Below are 6,000 nucleotides of genomic sequence, written 5' to 3'. Positions count from 1 at the left end.
GACCATTTTAGAGCACTTTTACCATAATCAGCACAATTTTGTCATTTGTGTTTTCAAGCACATTTTCATGTCAAAATTGCTCTAGATCAAGATCAGATGTCCTACACTACCTAAAGTCCTACTTTGGATGGTTGAATGGTTGTTTTTTTTTTCTCGCAAGCAAACGGCCTCCTGCTTACCTTTTGCGTTTTTTTTTCTCTTTCAAGTTCTTCACAACCATAAGTCACAACCAAACACACAAACCATAAAACCTAATCTAAACACACAACAAAATAATATAACCATACCTCAACCTCATGGTGGACCACCTCGGCGAGACGCAGGCTCCGTAGCTATCCCTCAGTCAAGAGATCTGCTCTCTGACTTCCCACTAAGAAGGCAAATGGTGACAACACTCTAGAAAACTCTAGAGAAACGCTATACTGTCAAACACGAGTGATGCGGTCTACGCTAGTTTAGGCGCTTCGTCCCCGACAACGGCGCCAATGTTAGCGGGTATGCCACGATGGACGATGGAGCACAGCGAGAACACAGACCAACAAACTGTCAATCCGAGGACGTAGCTGACCCGACTAGGGCATGGAGGCAATCTCTGGGTTGTCAACCCTGAGCTAGACACGAACAACACTCTACAGTCACTAATCCTACCACAACACTACCATAAAGCAAAGAAATAGACAACGCATCCTACGAAACACTACAAGCTCGAAACAGTCTCAAATCATATCGGAATGACTCGAAATCGGAGGGCAAGACTCACAAGGACGTATCCTATATGGCCAAACACCTAAACCTCGAAAACCATAATTGTAAGACCTCTAATCGCTATCGCGGTAGACTCAAAACAGTAATTTCCAAAGTTTCCGAAACTAGTCTACAAAGACATCAACACGAAGAGCTTCTCGCCCTGATTCTAACGACTACTTGATCATTCAAAACGGATGTCGTTTGAGGTACTTATGACCAAATATAGCTCGTAGCAGGCGGGCTCGCGATGTGGTCCTCGGCTTGCATTGCTTGCGTCGACGCGGAGAGCTCCTCGATGCTAACACGCTCCTACTCTCATATCTGCATTGTGATTAGTGTGTGCGACAGTGTGTGTGCATGAAGCTCACTACCGTGTGTTGCAGAACCCACGACTGTATATTAATTGAGATAATGTAATGTGTTTTTACAAAGCCTTAGGTTTCAGCTTATATACAAAGCATTCAAACCTAATGTCCGACCGAATGACCTGAATTGTCCCTAGGCTTCTGCAGAGCTTAATTACAAGTAATTGAGTTGGTTTTACTTATTATACAAGCATCTGCGGCCAAAATACAAGTGCCGACTTAAAATATGAGGTTCCCGTAAACATTACAAAAGTGGCCGTAATGGCTCAAAATAATAATAACGGGATATTCGATGACGTCCATGATATCGTATCTTTATGTTGCAGCATCCATCTTCATCTTCATTACTTCATCACCATCTTCATGTGGAATCTTTACAGAATCTTTATGAAAACGTTGTTTAAAGGGCGTCCTTTCAACAGTTGGTAGCTTTCAACACCGAAATGATGTGGGCCTCTGCAGATTCTTGAATAGCCTCTAGCACTATTTCTTGCATTATATACTGATTTCCATAGCTTTGAAGCACCTCCTTCACTATGCGATCAAAGGGGGCGCGTCAAATTAAAAGCTCTGTAGTCTTCTGGAAGTGGTAGATTTCTTCAAATGCCCTTGCTATTTTCCAGCGCCGTTGAGGTTGTCTTGGGGGCACTTGCATATTTTTTGGCTGGCGGCATTTAGGCTTCTTGAAACTTTGACTTGAACCTGCTTACATGCTTAGGGGCTGGATCAGCAGCCTCCTTTCATTGTGGTTTCTTTGATTTCACTCCCAGTTTTTTCACTCTTTCCTGGAATAGTTTCTTGGTTTTTTTCTCAATTTCATCCTTTTGTTTCTATTTTCTCATCTCATACCGTTGACTTCTTCTTTTCTTGGTCTTTTGAGAGGAAATTTTAGTATTCTTTGACTCATCTGAGGAGTTATGTTTCTTTTTCTTAGCCTGGGCTCTAGTGATCACCTTGATTGGAACAATAGGTTCACTCTCTGAAGAGCTACTAGGTATCACTTGGACTACATTTACTACTGATTTTCCCTTGTTTAAAGGATTTTTTGGACAATCTTCAAGAAAGTGTCCCCCCTTTTTGCAACATTGTGTACAAAAATCCTCAATTGGCTTAATGTTCTTGTTAGGTATTGGGCACTCATTTTTTCAATGATCATCTGCACCACAATTATGGCAGTTTCCAATCCTTGGCTGAATTATGGATCTTACCATAGGAGTTGTAACACCTTGATTAGCTACATAGTACATCGGTGTAAGCTTTGGTGTAGCATAAGTCACAGGTTCTTCCATTGGAGGTGGATGTCAATTATACCACTCCCCTTCTACCATTAATGTAGATGAACTAGGATCCACATAAGGTGTAACAGTCACTAGTGCTTGTTTATCTACGACTCCTTCTGAATGCATGTACTTTACAGGCACTACATTATGTCCAAGATATGGAGGTTGTTGACCCAACACTGGTTGTGGTCTTTCCATACCCATCGGTGGTCTTTGTACTGGGGCCATATTAGGCTGATATCTGTACATGGGTTGTCCTTGTGGCCTCATGGGCACATATTGAACATTTCCATCGTACTTTGGTCGGTAATAGCACTCATTGGTCTCATGGTTGGTCCATTTACCCTCGATAGCACACCATTTTTGTGGCCTAATTGGTTGTCCCTATTGAGGTATCCCTTGCCCTGGTCCTCTCATAGGTGCTTTTTGCATGTTATTCATCATTTTGTTCATCCTTTTGAGCATACCTTCTATGGTTGTCAGTGGTGTTGCAGCAGCTATTCCCACTTGTGCTGGTTTGTGGATATTGTTTTTTCACTCTCAGTATCATTAGGGACATCTTCTTTATTGAAAATATCACAATTATCTCCCAAGTCAATAGCATCTAATACACACTCTTCTAGAGTCATATGTTTCTTGCTATACAATATAGCATGAAGTTATTTCTTTAGCAATCCTTCCAAAAACAATGACACTAGTCTGTCTTCTACAGGTATTTCTAGTTTTGGGTATCTTGCAATGTATTGTTTCATCCTAGTTGCACAATCCCTAACAGACTCACCTTGTTTCTATTTGAAGCTATAGATTTGAGCTACCGTATTATGTTTGATCTCAGTTTTGGAACATGCAGCTACAAGTCCTTGAGCTAATGTATTTAAGTCCATGATTGACCTTGGTGGAATGTTTTGGAACCATGTCAATGCTTTTCCTTCTACTTTCATTCCAAATCCCTCAAATTGAGTGTGGAAATAAAAAATGCAATCTGCTCTTAGCACTTGCTTAAAGCTTGCTAAGTGGTCATATGGATTCCCCAATCCACTGTATTTTTTGGCCCATTTTTAAAAATCAGCTGGTCTGACACGTCTGTTTGGTTCAACTCCAGTTCTTCTGGCAGTTGTTCCTGTCTCGAGTCCTTCAAGCCAATCTGTTGGAAATAGTGACTCATGTAGCTCTAGACTGGCTTTAGTGTCACCCAGTTTTCTTCGTGATGAGGTAGGTACGGGTTTTTTAACATTGCTCCCAAAATACCTCTTGCAGAGTTCCTCTCTTGGAATAGTTTCTGGTCCTTGGCCCAATATCCAATCTCTTATAGAGTACCCTTGGTATCTGGTTTGTTCTACCTCCTCAGGACTCATCATAGCAAAGTTATTGTTATAACAATCCAAAAAGGTAGGTTGGTAGATTTGTTGAACACTTGTCTTTGATTTTGAAGATATAGATGATCTTCATGGGTGTTAACTGCCCTGATTTGGCATGAGAAGTCCATAAAAGATCCTTGATGTTCCTATCCTCCCAACAATGGACTTCGATCCTAGGATTATCCGTGCTAAGCCGATTTAAGCCCTTGAGTCAAGTTTCACTAAGTTTGAGCAAGATTTACCAAGTCACACTCAACTTCTTGACAATTAGTACAAATTTCAATTTTTCTCAAGGTTTTGGTATGTTTTGTGATACAAATTCTACAAGCCTTTTGCAATCCTGCATAGAGTCTCTAGTATCAGGCTTGGTCAATTTGAGTTGAAAGTAAATAATCACGATTATTTACTTTTGGCCTAAAATGAACACTTTTTGCAATTTTTCCACTGGACAGTCTTTTTATAACCTATTTTTAGCCTCTGAGTCAAGTCAAAACTTAATTTGGTCAAAAAGCTCAAGAAAAAGTAAATAATATGAGTTTTTTCAAACTCAAAAATTTACCTCAAATGCATCCTTAAGCTGACCCACTGGTTCATACAACTTTTAGAGCGTTATCTCCAGCTGGATTCATTGGTTGACAGTCTTTTGGTGTTGTTTCAAGCCATAGACCTGAAATTCTGCAACTTCACATAAACAACTCACAATTGATTCTTTTGGAGTGAGCAATGTTTTGAAATCCCACCTCGGATTCTACTTACTCTACTCCTAGGTTCTACCACACTGGGGTTGTGGAAAATGTCCACAAAAACTTGTTTTCATGGTTTTTTGGGCCTTGATCTGAAGACTTGTCTTGTCCATCAATCATTCTCAAATTCTAATCTAATGCTACAATCCTACAAGGTACTTAGCAAGTATCTACTTCCAAGATACCTCTACACAGCCAAAGACGACAATCTTAAGCTATGTGGTTTTTAAGAGAAAGTTTAACTCTAGGTGTACCTAGAGGAAGTTAAGGACAATTACACAAGACGCGTGTGTTTTCCCTAGTTTAGGTCTATTCCTCTCGAGTAGTGGCGCCAAATGTGGGATGTAACCTCACTCCTATCTTATTGCAGACATAGCAAGAACCACGAACATAATTGTCAATCCATGGGACGAAGTTGACTTGACTAATGCATAGAGGCTACAAGAGGGTGTCAATATCTTGGAAAACAATAGACAACTCGCATCTAATACAAGCTACACTCAAATGACCTAAGTCATCAAAAGCTAATCGCTAATCGACAAACAAAACATGACCATTAAAGCATCAAATGACATTCGAATGTTATGAAACTTCTAAGGCAAGTATATAAGACCTAAGCACACATGCTTATGGTCTCAAATCTAACTTTCAATGAAGTACCAAAATCGCAATTATTAACAGCACTGAGTTTTTGACCTAGTCGTTTTTGACCTAAAATGCATCTAAATTCTTAGCAATGATTCTTCAATACCCCATCTATGCTTACTTTGTGATTTCCCAGCTTAAAATTCCTACTTATGATGAAATTAGGCCGCTGATTGGTGATGCCAAAAGCTACGGGTTACCATGATATGTTTACATCAATGCATATAGCTCTTACCTACAGTTGCAACACAATAGACGGAACTACAATGTGACAACCGGGGAGGGAGTAGGAAGTGCAAGAAGGAGAGAAGTGAGCGCCGTTAGATCACGCTATGTTTCTATTATCCAAAAACTTAAAAATAACTAACAAAAATTGGCTTTTATACCTTAGCGAAGGTTTCTTTGGTCAAAACTAATAATCTGGGAGCTCTAACTAGAGAAAAGTTGATACAATCTGGAAGCTTATAGCCCCAACTCATCGATTACACTATCCATCTGGAACATAGGAGTTACAAAATTCCTGGTTTATCAAAAGTAAGTATTTTTACAATAAAAGCTCCCGAAAAATGTTATCTGAGCTAGCTTGCTGCTAACAGCCATCATGTACAAAACAAACACAAATGAAACATCCAAATGAAATGTATAGAGAGAGTAGCATACCAAATCATCTTAAGGACCAATAGAGGAGGAACACTTAGATCCACAACCCAACCTAGATAAGAACCTTGTTGTATAAATACATGTTAACAAGTTGGGACAATACTTTGAGGGCAATGAATCCAGTGCAACCATACCAATCACTACCAAGGGATTAACTGTGAAGGGAATCCCTGATGGTGGCGTTGGGGCTAGCATTGTGACT

Source organism: Adiantum capillus-veneris, chromosome 6, assembly GCF_014529385.1.
Source record: "Adiantum capillus-veneris isolate H3 chromosome 6, ASM1452938v2, whole genome shotgun sequence".
In the NCBI taxonomy this organism is placed as follows: domain Eukaryota; kingdom Viridiplantae; phylum Streptophyta; class Polypodiopsida; order Polypodiales; family Pteridaceae; genus Adiantum; species Adiantum capillus-veneris.
The sequence above is the reverse complement of the archived record's forward strand: the minus strand, read 5'-3'. Positions refer to the sequence as shown.